Below are 14,926 nucleotides of genomic sequence, written 5' to 3'. Positions count from 1 at the left end.
CCTGCTTCCACCTGTCCTCCGACAGCATGCCAACCTTCACCTGTCCCCTCCTCCGGAGGTCACACTTCCCAGGCACTGGGCCTCACTTACTGGTGAGTGAAGAACCAGAGCCCTGTTGCCTTTAAGAGGGAGAGTGGACATGAGGGAGCAGCGTCAGTCAAAACATCTGCAGCTTCCATGCCAAAAAGCTGCTTGGCCTCTGGTGGGTTTCACACTCAGGAAGTGGCTCCTGCCCAGTTCATCTTGGGCTTGAGTTTTTTATTATCTTATTCTTAAGGATTGTCAGAAATGAGGCTTTGGAGAGAATCTGTTTGCAACCATAACTTGGAGTAAAGTTTGCACCATAAATGCTCTGGTGTCCCTGGACCCCTTACTGTGTGCTTGTGTGGCACACATGCTGGAAACACAACCCAGAAATGAGCACTTCTGTGTGACAGCCACTGGCCACCTCCCCCTCCAGCAGCAGGACCAGGTGGACTCAATGGGGAACCCAGGGGCACCTGGGCAACCTCAGAAGCCCAGGGCAGCTCCACCCCTGAGGAATGATGCAAATGCACTAAAGCCATACTTCTTTCCACCTGAATGCCCATTGATATGCAGATGTACTAAAGCCAGGCGAGATATTCTGGAAACATTACAGTTTTACCCACAGGCCACCCCTCCAGAAATCTTGCCTTACAAATTACTCGTTCCCCCTCTTCCAACCAAACCAGTGATATACAATAGCAACAGCAATAAAATCATGATAATCCTCAAGCCAGAGGATTCATCCTATGCAGATTAAGTAAATGTACTTTATGGCACAATCTCTTACTAAGCACAAAATATGTTTCTACACTTGTTTACTCATTCCTAACAACTATGCTAGATTGCTCACAAAACTTTACCACACATTAGACAAAGTCAAGCCTCCTTTAAGCATTTTTTTCTTGACAACAGCAACACAATCATGATAATTCTCAAGCCAGAGGATTCAGCTAGGTTCAAAGTCCCATGCAGATTAAGTCCAAAACTCGTCCATTCCAGCCATCACAGGGCAGCTGCAGCCAGGGAGTGCATCCAGGACACAAGGACTGTAGAAGCAAATAACTGTGATTGTAGGGGGCTACTTTGCTGTTATTCTAGGAATACACAAGAGGCCAGCTTCCAAACCTTTCCTCCAAGGTGCCAGAAGAGCCAGCTATCGCTGGTCCATGTGTCGAAATGTCTAGGGCCATGTCCATTTTATTCCTAATTGCTGCACCCATCAACATGTCCAATAAAGTGGGTGCCTTGATCGCTGTCAATCATGGCAATGGGCCATAGGCTGCAAAGAGATGCTCTAGACCCCCTTGGTGGTTTGCTGATCTGCACAACGTGCAGGGCACTCCTTCCCAGCTTGGCTGACTTCTTCAGAGGTCAATGGCAAGCCCCCCAATGGGCCCACATTGTCTTTTGTCCTGCATGCAACAAATGCTGATGTAGCCATTGGGCCACATCAGAGGTAGGCTTTACTTCTCACCAGCGCACCTGGGCCAATGTGTCTGCTTCACCATTCCCTGGGGATGCCAAAGGCAAGTGGCCAGTCACATGATATACGGTAAGTGTCTGTGCCACGCCACTCTGTGGCCTTTGGGTCCAGTCTCACACCCACCCCACAGTGGGATAGGTGGTTATTACCTTGGTCGGAGCTGTTCCGGTGATGAGCTCTGTAGCCAACAAGGCATGGTACATAGCAGCCAGTTGCTTCTCTATCAAGGTGACCTGGACCTCTGCTCCTTTCCATAGTTGTGGCCAGGCTCAGGCCAGCAGCAGGAGCAGCAGCAGCAGCGGCAGCAGCAATAGCCTTAGTCTCAGGCCATGGGCTGGATTCAGCCCAGCCAGCAACGGTGGAGGCACCTCCACAACCACACGAGTGTAGACACATGTCCCTCAGCGCGAGCGCTGCTTCTCCCCATCATTTCTAGGGGTGGCCCTCCCAAAAGTCACACCCATTATAACAGATTTCAGGTTCAGAAGAAGCCTGCCAACTGTGCCAGATGTAACTCCTGGGAAAGGAAATCCCGGGGCAAAATACCTCTAAAACCGAAATCAGTCAAAGGGAGAAATTAAGTTTAAAACCGTTTATTGCTTACAAACTGCAGTCGGGGCTCTTCTCTCTTTCAGGCTCCAGCAGAAGCAAAACCAGCCCTCCCCCTCACCTCTCAGGTACAGATAAGCCCTCTGTTACCCAGGTAATTACCCATTGATATGCAGATGAACTTCTCTCCACCCCTGAGGAATGATGCAAATGCATTAAAGCCATACTTCTTTCCACCTCTGAACGCCTACTAATATGCAGATGTACTAAAGCCAGGTGAGATATTCTAGAAATATTACAATTTTACCCACAATCACCCTCATAAAAGGTTTCCCACTTTGCTGTCTGAATCCTACAGATGGGGAAACTGAGGCCTGGAATGGGCCATGGGCTGGGGGACAGTCACCCACCTCCCCACACTCCACACGGTTCTGGGGCCGTGTTCCAGGGGCCCGGCGGGGACAGGGGCTGCCTCACCTGGGGGGAGCAAAGCCACCAATCGTGTCACTTCTGCTGTAGGAGGAAAGCCCCAGATGCCCCGGTGCCTGCCTCATCATCTGGGGCTGTGTTCTCCCCCTGAAGGGACAGCTGAGTGGGCGCCTTGTCTGCCCTGCCCATCAGTCGCTGCAACAGAGACCAGGGAGACAGGAGCCTGACGGTGGCTCCTTTGGCCAGGACGTCACGCCGTGGAGCTGAGGCCACAGGATACAAACCAACTGTGGCCCCAACGGCTCCAAGCTCTCTGCGTGAGCAAACCCTCACCGAGGCACCTGGGGTGCCCCCATTCAGCCCCAGGAGTGAGAGGACTCTTTGATCTCCATTTCCTCCTCTTCTGCCTGCCCCTGTAAGGCCCCTGAGGGCAGGTACTGAGTTCTTCCTCTTGGGTCCCCTGCGTGCCAGTGGCACATACCTGTGCTCACACCAGGCTTACCAACCGTCTGACGTGCTCACTTGTGGGCCTCCCACGAGCTTTGTGTCCAGGGTGTGCTTTTCCACAGCTGGCCCGATGTTAGCCACGTTCCCAGGAATGCAGTCCCTGATAGCATGGATGTCTGTTAGGCACCCGACCTCCCCATGGGCAGGACAGGTTGGCACGCCTGAGCCAGAGCAGCTTGATGTCAGGAGGTCCTATCGGCTGCCTCTGTCCATCCAGTTCCTTGTTTCCAGGCCAGGCATGGACAGCAGGGGCCCCCAAGTGCATCTCCTGTGCCGACAGCTGGGAGGGGAGCAGCTGGGGCCTGGCCCTGGGCCTCCAGGTCCCATGTGAGGATCTTACCGTGGCCTTTCCCCTCTCCCCTGGGCCCAGCTCTTTGCGCAGGTTCTGTGGTGTCTTTGAACCTTATTTCCTCCCAGGGGCTCCCAAGAAGTCTGGTAAGGCTCCTCACCGGCCTTGGTGAGGAAGGAAAGACTCAGAATTGAGGGCATGTATGACTTCTTCAGAGGAAAATCTTCATGCCAAAGGGCTCATTTGATGTTTTGGGAAACTGCCAGGAACTGAAACACAGCCCATCTTTCTAAGTGTCTTCCTCCCCCTCTGAGTGTGAGTGTGAGTGTGCACACACCTAACGCAGCCCCGCTGGTTCATACACATGGTCTGTGGGCTTCAGCTGAGTGCGAGGTTCTCCGTGTTAAGAGAAGAAATGAGTAAACAACATTGCTGTTCCCCTCTGAGGCTTGCAAAGAAGGTGTTAAGATTACAAGATTTAAATCATAAACTTCATTAGAAGCCAAACAGTCCAATGTGTGATCCCGCCAACTTGGGCAGTGCCGGTGGGGTGAAGCTGCGCCGAGATCATCCAGAAGGAAGTGGTCAGTGCAGGCAACCGTGCAGGTGGAGCAGCCCTGGGCCTCAGCCCTGGCCACGGGGCCCTCCACCCCCACGCTCCTTGCGCCTTTCCTCGTACAGTTTCCTTGACAAATGCAGCCTCGTCCATACCCAAAGCACTCCTGGCAGGGCAGGACTCCAGGCCGGCCCAGACTGCCGGCTGAGGAGCATGTAGTGCACCCCCAGGAGCACCCCAGCCTGCCAGGCCCCGCCACCTGGCCCGGGGCACCTCCCTCCCCTGAGAACTGGCTGCCTCTTTACAGGGAGCAGGGACAGCCGCTCACAACAGCCAGAAGTTGAGTGAGATCCCAACTTGCCAGGAGCTCTCATGCAGGGGAGGATCACCTCTGAAGACCTTGTCTCATTGAGCCTGCAGGCGTCTCATCTCCCCTTTCTGGCACAAGCTTGCGAAGGACAGGGGCCAATCTCTGCAGAGACATGGCACCTGGGACAGGAGCCATTGCCCCACACACGTGACAGAGACCCTCTGCCCCTGAGCTAGCCGCTCTGAGCTCTCTGACCTGAAGGGCCTGGAGGGTCCCGACAATGACAGCGGTGCCAGGAGGCAGGGAGGCAGCCTCTGTGAGAGGACTTGGGTCGTGCTGGCCTTTCTCTGGCTAGTGAGATTCAGGGGCTGAATGAATGACCCAGAGACCCCCTGATCTTTCCTGTTTACCAAAAGTATTGGTTTTACTAGAAGGTGTTAAAAGTCCTGGGACCGGCCTCAACATTCTCGCAGCCGTCCTCAATGTAATCTTCCTGGGAGCATGGAGTCCTCTGCCTAGAGTCTCTGCGACCTTCAGAGATCGGGAGGCCTGAGTCGGGTTCTGGCAGGATTTCATGTACTCCCCCTGGGGTCACTTCCAATCTACGTGTGCTTGTAGGTGCCTCTGTGAGTGGTGATTTGGTATTCTTGCCTGGGTACCAGTGTCTGCAGACCAGGGCTTCTATCGAATGTCATTGCTTCCTCCTGCGGTTTCTCTGGATTCACCCTCCTGAGAGAGGGAGCTCGTGTGGGACACGTGCGTCGAGCCAGGCCTGTGACGTCTGCTTTGGCCACTGGGAGCCGCGCGCTGCCCCCCGGGGAGGACAGGCCCACTATGCAGAAGCCCTGCTCGCCCCCTGGCCCCTCCAGCCCCAGAGCTGTCAGGCCTTCCCAGCGGCAGCCCTGCTTTCTCCCCCGTTTTCTCCCATGGTTTAAGAAAATCCCACCACAAAAACGTCCTCTTTTCTTCCTCCCGTAGCAGCCAGATCAGGAGGACGCTGGAGCTGACACCAGCTGGCCTGCAGGCTGGAGTGTGCAGCGTGCAGGTGCCGATCAGGGACTGATCCAGGCCTGGTCCATTCCCAGCAAGTCCAGGAAGGAACCGATCTTGGGCCTCCCGGCCACGGAATCTCCACTGTTGGCCACTGGGCCAGGTCGGCAGGGAAGCTGTGACCTACACTCCATTACTCATGTCCTGTGTCTCTCGCCAGCGTTTCCGAGGATGACTGTTGAGGTTTGCTGGTATGTTTGTTTCCAGGTCTGCGTCAGCCGCTGGTGACTGTTGGTAACTTGAGTCACCGGAGCAGACCCAGGGGCCAGCCGCCCTCAGGGCCACCCGCCCCTCCCACCCTGCCGCGGGCCACTGGCTCTGGCCAAGTCCCAGCCCCACGCTGCCCCCTTGGGTTTGCTGTCATTTGTTCACAGTGGTTCTGGAGAGTTCTAGAAAGAAGAACTGGGAGGAGCTGTTTCTGTGAGGACTTCTACAGGCGGGTGCTTTTGTGCAAGTGGGCAGCACCTGACCTTCCAGCTGCCAGCTTGCAGGGAGGGAAGGCCCTTTATTATGTGCTGATGCTGAGCAGATGCCGAGCTGGCCTTTCATGTGTTCCTGGGCACCCTTCCATGCTTCATACAGATGTTGAAGGATGACCCACCCACATGGGTTATTGTCATTGTATCCCTGTGCTTAGAAGAGTGGCTGGAGCATTCTGGGTGTCAGACAGATTGCACTCCATCAGCAAATAGAAGGAAAAGGGGACTCAGAGCAGGGTGGGGGTGTTGGCCAGGGGTGGAGCCCAGACCTTTCTGGCCTGGCCCTCCTCTCCTGCCCTCCACAGGCCTTCCTTATCTTCTGTGGCTGTAGCTTGTGGGGCTCCTTCAAAGTCTACCCCCAGATGGTATGGCAGTTCCCCCCAAAATTAAACCAAGAATTACTGTGTGATTTGGCACCCCACTTCTGGGTCCACACCCAAAGAACTGAAGGCGGGGTGGCAAAGAGGCATCTCCTGCACCGTGTTTGCAGCAGCAGGGTCCACCGCAGCCAGAAGCGGAAGCAGCCCAAGTGTCCATCAGCGTGTGAGTGAGTGAACCGGAATATCCACAGAGAGACCGTTACCCAGCCAGCCTTGAGAAGGAAGGAGGTTCTGGGACCTGCTGCAACATGGATGCACCTTGAGGACATCGTGCTGAGCAGTTAAAAAGATCTTCACTGTATGGTTCCCTTACATGAGGTGCATAGGGCAGGCAAATTCATAGAGACAGAAAGTGGAGTAGAGGTTACCAGGGGCTACAGGGAGGACACGGGGAGTTGGTGTTTAATAGGGATGGAATGTCCGTTTGGGAAGGTGAAATTGTGCTGCAGACAGGTGGTGGAGACGGCTGCACAATGACGCCCATGTACTTAACGCCACTAAACTGTGCCCTTAAAAATGGCTAAAATGATAATTTTTATGTTATGTAAGTTTTATCACAATAAAAAAATTAATGAAAAGTAACAAGTACAGAAAGTAAAATAGAGTTTTTGTTGGGGATGGTAAAGTTCCCAGTATAGATGGCGGTTATGGTTATGCAAGAATATATTAGCTGCCACCTGCACTGAATACTCGTGAATGGCTAAAATGACAAATACTATATATTTTTTATCATAATAACTTTTTTTCCTAATTGTAAAAGCTACTCTCACTCCAGAGCCTTGCAGTCTTGGGCACTGCTCTGGTCATTGTCACTCCCTAGTCTAGAATCTTCCAGAAGGTCTTTTAAGCAAGGATAGAGCCTGAACCCAGCAGCCCGGCCCCCAGCACCCCCCGCCAGCCTGGTCACTGCTCCTCCGGCCCGGCCCGGCATCCCAGGCCGCCCTCCTCCTCTGCCCGGCCTGGGCCCTGCAGGGCCGGCGTCGTCTTCGGGCCCTGGGGAGACTGCAGCACCCTGCCGGCCCCTGTCTCTTCCCAGAGGCCTCCTCCCCAGCGCCCCCAGTGCAGCCTCTGTGGGCTCCCCCTTGTATACTCCGCAAGCACACCTGAGCGCTTCCTCCATTTTCCAAACAGGGAAGAGGAAACAAGGAGGTTGAGTAAACTACCTTTTACTAGATTTGTTTGGTTTAGAGCAGAAACCTCCTGAGGAATTCACTTTCTATTCAAGGAAGGCTGCTTCCTATTAGAGGCATCACAAGGGAGCAGCGGGGGTCGCTCTGATTTCCCCATTGTTGCAGAGGCCCCCGGCCGCACTCACCCTCCCTCACTCTCTAAGGCAGCCGGCTCGATATTTTTGTTAGAAAATTGTTCCTTACAGGTTCAGAGATGACTAAAGGCAGAAAGGATCTCAGAAATAATCCTGTCCAGCCTTTTCATTATAAGCAGAAGGAAGTCAGAAATACTCAGCAGTGTGTCTAGGGCCCCCCCTTGGCCACACATTGGCATCGTCCAGACCCCTGCCCTTCAGCCGGAGCTCCTCCAGCGCGGCGGGCTGACACCAACTGGTGCCTTCGCGCTGCAGCCAGTCCGTCCTGCCCGAGCTCCCCTGCCCGGGACCTCCGTCCACAGGCCGTGAAGAGCACGTCTTCCCCCAGATGGACCCAAGAGCCAGTCGGCTAGAGGCTAAGCACAGACTGAGCCTGGATCCCAGCCGCCAGCACCTCCCTTAACAAGCATGGCCTGTTGCACCAGAAAGAGCAAAGGTCAATCCTCTGCGCTCCAACCAGAGGTCGCTACCCCATCAGGACCTCCTCTGGAAACTGCATCTCACACTTATTTAGTAAGCGGATGTTACCTTGTGGAGATGGCAAAAGACTGAAGTTTTTCCAAACTATAGTAATGTTCGCTTGGATTCTAAAGTGGGCGGCAACCACAGAGTGTCAATATGGACCTTTGGGACCAAGCTGGGGATTCGCCCATTCCCCATTTTGGAGTGACGGACTGTATCTGATACCTAGGCTTATATCAAATGCAATTACTGTATTTGACAAGAATGCTAATACATATTCCACCTCACACACCACCTGGGGGGTGGCTTGAGAAAAGCCCAAATAACTTTGAAATAACTTTCAAAAATAACTTCTCAATCTTACAAAGGCACATGAGCTACCATGGTATCTGTGGTATAAGAAGATTCAAAACTGGAGCCTAAAGCTTTTCAGTTCACACACTTAGGCAATTTAACTTCTCACTTTTCATGAAACATGGCTGCAACGGGATGCTGAGGAGAAAAGCTGACCCAGATATACATATGCAGGCCTCAGCTCCAAGAGGTACAAATTCCATTAGGAAATACAAAAGATACCTTCAGATTCTCTTAAGAGACTTAGGAGACAAAGCAACCAAACATACCATGTAGATTTTTATTTGAACAAGCCAACTGTAAGAAGACACTTGTTAGATAATCTGAGAAATGAAATTATGGATCAAGATACTGAATTGCACCAAGGGTAGGCATGGCAATGGTATTGTTGTAAGAAAATGTCCATTATTTTTTAAAAGGTGTGTGGGAGTGAAATATGTAGGGATGCAGTGATATGATATCCAGGGTTTGTAATAAAATACTTCAACCAAGGGGGAAAAGAGAAAAAAAGAAGATTCAAAACTGTTTATGCTTTAAAATTTTAACTTCATGCCTGGAAAGTGTCACATATCTCCCCTGGTACTTTGGTACAAATGCCTAAACTGAAGGACTGCGGTGCATATCTACAGCATCAAGCCTTCCCTGCCTTACACACTTCCATCCCCAATATATAATCCTGTTAAAAAGAAAATGAGTCTAATTGGGAATGATTTATTTTTAGTGACTCCAAATGCGTCCTAGTATTCTTTCCAAAATATCCAGAAACACTTTAATAATTTCCTATACATTTTTGCTGGAGGTTAACATTAATTTTTTTTTTTTAAAGTATGTTGATGTTTGAACTCCTGGAAGAGATGTTGGCAAACTTCTCTTAAGAGCCAGATAGTACATGCTTGCTTCAGTCAGGCTGGCTTCAAGGGCAGTCACACAGGGCCTTGGTGCAGAGGGGCCACCACATGTACGTGGCCACCAATGTGGAATTCTTAATAATTTTTTAACAAGGGGCCCCATGTTTTCATTTTGCACCACCATTTGCCAGTCTTGATTCAGGCTTCGAAGCCCCTATAGTCTCTGATGTAACTGTTCAACCGTCCAGCTGCAGTGCTGAAACGGTATGTAAATGAATCTGTGTGTTCCAATGAAACTATTTGTAGACACAGAAATTTTCCCATCATGAAATATTCTTAAAAAAATTTTTTTTCCAAACCACTTAAAAATGTGAAGGCCATTCTTCGCTTGCAGGCCATACAAAGACAGGCAGTGGGGCTGCTTTCAGCCCTGGGGTGCAGCTGGATGACCCCCAGCCTATAGAAAAATCTGGGGAGGCTGTCATTTTCCTCTCGTTGAAGTTCTGGAGGCCTGTCCCAGCCCTGGGAAGTTCACCAGGCTTGCTGGGCATGGGCCTGCGGAGCCCGGGTCAGGCGTGGGGCTGAGGGGGTCAGCAGTTAGCAGTTGTGTGTCCACATCGCCGTGGTGAGCAGGGCAATGCACCTTTGAGCAACACCCTTCCAGGGAATTGTCCTGTTCCTTCTGACCCTTGGGACCTGACCGGTGCCATGAAAGCAGAATGGGGGTTTGGCCACCACCCCTCCTATTCCCCCTCACTCTGCAAAGCCACTCCTGTCCCCAGGGCTGGGGTTCTTCTGCCTGACAGAGAACATCCGGGACCCTGGCATCCCCGCCTTACTCCTCCCGAGAGCCTCTCCTCAGGGACTCCCCAGGGTGTTAGGGCACAAGGTTGAGGGCAGAGCCCCACATCCCCTGGGCTCCAAGACATGCGAACCCTATCTCCAAAAAGCGCCTGAGCAGATGCAGCCGCTGGCAGGGGTTCCCAGAGCCCTGTGAGAAGCCATGGGCTGTGGTTCCCACTCATGGTCTGGTGCGGCTCACCCCCCCCACCCTGTCACCTGTGCCCCCAAATGTGCAGCAGGCCCAACTCTGGCTGCGAAAGGCAATGAGGTCAGGCCTACGCTCGCGACAGCCCCGACAGCCCCAGCTCTCCCCCTTCACCAGCGAATCCCTCTTCAGTTACACCTCCTGCAGCTGCCCCCTAACGGGGCTGAGGGAGACGTTGGTTCGCAGCTCTGCGCTGGCAGCCGAGTTCATTCTAGAAGTGACTCGGAGCCCAAGGAGCCAGGCGGCCCCCAGGGAGGCTGCGACACTGAAAGGCTGAAGCTGGGAGGAGGCGGGGAGCCCACTGCCGGAGACGGTACACCTCAGGACCCTTTCATCTGGTCACAGCCACAGAAGCAGAGAGGCAAGGATCAGAAAGTCACTGGCAGCCAGACCTCGGGCCACCAGCGTGCCAGCAGGGCCGGTGTCTGAGGCAGGATGACCCACAGGGCTGAGCAGGGGGAGGTGGCAGTGCTGCCGCGGGGGGGAAGACAAGCTCCTATCACCCGTGACCGCTCTACGATCAGTCAGCTGGGTGAAGGCTGCTGAGACTGGGAATCAGTGTAAGCTAAGGAGCTTCCCTTGGGTAGGCAGGAGACGCTGAGCATAGGTGCACAGTGTCAGTGCAAGGCTACATGTGGTAAGTCCACAAATCATTTATTCAGCAAGCCAGTGCTGACTGCCTACTGTGTGCAGAGAGAGACCTAAGTCCCCAGTGCGAGGAGTGCGGATGCCCTGGGTGTTGGTTGGGGTGGCCAGGTGGGGTCCGTGGGTGGCAAAGATGCATCTGTAAGGTGGACAGAATCCAGATAGGAGCAGAGATGGCAGGTAAGCCAGCAGGGTCCACAAAGCAGTCTAGCTGGAGGAGACCTTCAGGCAGAGAACAGTGGGAGTGGACACTGGACATCTGCCCAGTAGGCCACTTCACAGGGCCTGAGGCCTGAGCACCCGCCCAAAGATACAGCCTTGTCTCGTGGCCACCTGGATTCGTGGGCTGGAGAAGGACACCACACAGTTGCTCAAAGGACACAGGCTGCCAGAGGCAGGGCTTTGTTCTGACCAGCTTGCACAGATGACACCGACCGGGAGAGGGGCCACTTGATCAATGAGGATGGAGCCAAAGTGCTTGGGGCTCACATCTGAGACGTCGAGGGCTCTGCGGGCAAAGCACGAGGTGACCACGTCCTCTTCATGCATGCAGCCCCAGCGCCCTGGTGGGGACAGGCTTTCAGGTCAGATGGACTCATCATGAAACACAATTCTCCACTCCGGGCCTCAGTGTCCTCGTCCATTAAATGGGTAGTACGCTCTTCACAGGGCCCGAGGCGCATAGGGTGAAGTTCCTGGAGCCGGGCACCTGGCTCAGGGCACACAGCAAGTGCCCAGCACTCATGTCCCTCTTCTTCCTGCTCTCTTGAGGAGCTGAGTGGGTTTTCTCCAGCCTTTTTCACTTTTTATGATTATAGATTCACAGAAAGTTACAAAAATAGCGGAGGGGTCCCCACACCCCTCCACCCAGTTTCTGCCAATAGTCACATCTTATATAAATAACTATAGACCATTCCTGAAACCAGGTGATTGGCATGGTGCCATCTACAGGCCTTCATCAGATCTCACCAGTTTACTCATGTGAGTGTGTGTGTGTGTGTGTGTGTGTGTGTGTGTGTGTGTGTGTGTGTGTGTGTTTCTCTGCAATTTTATCACTTGTGTAGATTCTTGCCCATCAAGACAGGTACAGAACTGCTCCACTGCCACAAAGGTCTCCCTCATGCTCTACTTAGCAGTGCTGTGCTCCTCCCCACTCCACCCCTACCCCTGACACCTCTAAGGTGTCTCCAACTCTATAATTTTGTCCTTTCGAGATTGTGGTATAAATGGAGCTGTGCAGTATATAACATTTAGAAATTGGCTTTTCTCAGCATAGTGCCTCTGAGAGCCATCCAAATTGTTGGCTGCGTCAATAGTTGGCTCCTTTTTCTTGCTCAGTACTATTTCATGGCATGGATGTACCACGGTGTGTTTAAACAGTCACCACTGAAAGATGTCCAGGCTCTTTCCAACTTTTGGCCATTACAAGTAGAGCTGCTGTAAATGTTCACATACAGGTTTCTTTGTGAGCATAAGTGTTCATTTCTCAGGGATAAATGCCCAGCTGTGGGATTACTGGATTCTATGGTAAAGGTATGTTTCTGTTTATAAGGAACTGCCTAACTATTTTCCAGAGGCTCTGTACCATTTTCCATCCTCCTGGCAAGTGTGAGAAATGCAGGTTCTCCACACTCTGCCAGCATTCGGTGGTGTCACTATTTGCACTTTAGCTCCTCACTAATACATGTGTGGTGAGATCTCACTGTGGCCTTAATTTCCCTAGTGTTCATGATGAACGCAATCATTTTTTTATCAAGTGTGCAATTAAGATCCGGGTTCACATTTTTTAATCTATGGATGTCCAGTTGCTCCAGCACCATTTATTGAAAAGCTTGACCTTCCTCCACTGAATTGTTTTTTCTTCTTTGGCAAAAGCCAGTGGGGCACGTGTGGGTGGCCCTGTCTCTGGGCTCTCTCCTCCTTCACTCATCCGTGCATCCTGCGTCTAGACCATACTGTCTCTGTTACTCTGACTATACAGTAAGCTTTTGCACCAAGTGGGGTAATTCCTCCTGTTTTATTCTTCCAAACTGAGTGGATTGTAAAACGACATTCATGTCAGATTTCATTCTAGGCTGAGACCAAGCGCAGGAAATTTCAATATAAGTTAGGTGATTTGGGATATTTTTTAGGAACCTGGAAAAAGGTGTATTTTTTTCCATGAAAATAGGCGGACCCATCTTTTTTCTTTTCCTGTTATGGTAAAATACAGGTAACATAAAGCTTACCATTCTAGCCATTTGGAAGTGTACAGTTCATCCCGTACGTTCACACTGTGATGCGACCACCCATCTCCAGAACGTTTTCATCATTCCCGATTGACACTCCGGACCCACTAAATAATCCACACCCATTCCCTCTTCCCAGCCCCTGGTGCCCACCACTCTGCTTTCTGTTTCTTTGAGTTTGGCTATGTTAGGTACCTCATATAAGTGGAATCATACAATATGTGTCCTTTTGTGTCTGTTTTATTTCACTTTGCATAAAGTCCTCAAGGCTCATCCACGTTGTAGCATGTATCAGAGTTTCCCTCCTTTTTAAGACTGAATAATATCCGTTGTATGTTTATGCTGCACTTTGTTTATTCCTTCATCCGTCAGTGGCGTGTGGGATGTTTCTGCCTTTGGCTGTCGTGAACACTGCCGCTGTGAACCTGGGAGTGCAGGTTTATCTTCTAGTCCCTGCTTTCAGTACCACTGGATTTATACCCCGAAGTGGACCATCTCTCTCATGCCCAACTCTGGGCTTGGGCAAACATCTGCTGCCTCTCCTTTGTCCAGACCCTGGGGGCCACCAGCAAGTGGGTCCATTGGGCCACTGGGGGGAGCTCCCTACCCCAGGGCTGGGCGGGTTTGCTTTCTCTCCGGCCTGCCGCCTGGGGTAAGGGAGGCCGCCCCACCAGCTCTCAGCGACTCTCCTGGGTGTGGCCCTTTTGCAGCCTGAGCTTGGTTTCCAAGCACCGCCTCAAATTTGCTTTATTAAAAGTGACACCTCTGCTCTCGGGCTGAGAGATTGGGGTCAAGAACTAACTGTTCCTCAGTTCTCAGTTTGGGGACAACTGGCTGGCTGCCTCGTTGTGAGCTTGGACAGATTATATAGAAAAAGCACTTTCTTTTCCACTTGTAAGTTCTTCAGCCCAGCTCTTCCTTCCCCATTGTGTACAGAACTAGGGCCAGAGAATTCCAGTCCCTGAAGGTAGGAGTGGGCAGTGACTGCAGCCTAAGGTAGCCAAGGCAGGGTCCCCTGCTGGGTGGCATGGGCCCCAAAACCCGGGCCCCAGCAGGGGCAGCCAGGCAGCCTCGTCCTCAGGTGGTACTTTGTCCCCTTCTCCTGTCCTCGCCCTCAGAGGACAAGGCTGAGGTTACACTCTGTGTTGCAAACAGCGGAGGGGCCCCCCGAGCCCTGGGCAGCTGTCTGTGAGAGAAGGACCCAAGACATGTCAGGCAGGGCTGCGTGCCCCAGGCTCCCACCGCACCCTCTCTCGCACCCCCTGGGGATACCCCACACCCCGCTGCCCCAGCTCCTCCCTCTCCTGCTTCTGGCAGTTTAGCAACAGCGCCTCCCAGAGAAGAAGCTCCCCACCCCCCACCACTTTGCCCACTGCCAACCTGTCTGATCTTTTCTCTTCCTGCCACATAAAAGGCACTCGGGCCATTGCTGGGACCTGAGTAAATATTTACACACTCCATACTTGGAGCAGGTGAGTGACCCTCTGTCTGGGTCGCTGCCTTCACTGCAAGCCAGGCAGTGCCAAGGGCTCCCTAGTGCCAAGGGAGAGGGTCTTCAAGTACAGATCACGACCAGATCTGTTCTGATTCTTCTTGTTAGGATGAAGGCATCTCTGAAACACTCGACTCCTCCCGGGGAAGGAGAATTCTGAGCATCACCGAGTGCCGGCTAGGTCTCCATTACCTGGGCCTTCACCATCAGCCTCCAGAGGCCCTGCCTATAAAACTACAAACCCAGGTGAACACTGAAATTAAAGAAGCCACACAAGTGGCTCCTAGCTGCTGCCACTGGCTGGGATCGGGAGGTGGGGGGCAGTCTGGGCAGAGTACCTCAGGGGCGGGCTAGAGGCAGGCAGCCGCCCAGGTGGTGTGATCTAGAGGTCCTGGGGAGGCTCCGGCAGCTTCCTCACCTACCCCTGGGGCCTGCAGTGTCTCCTCCACTCAGGTTCCACCACTGA

The sequence above is a fragment of the Manis pentadactyla genome, chromosome 14 (assembly GCF_030020395.1).
Source record: "Manis pentadactyla isolate mManPen7 chromosome 14, mManPen7.hap1, whole genome shotgun sequence".
Classification (NCBI taxonomy): Eukaryota; Metazoa; Chordata; class Mammalia; order Pholidota; family Manidae; genus Manis; species Manis pentadactyla.
This window is presented reverse-complemented; position numbering follows the sequence as displayed.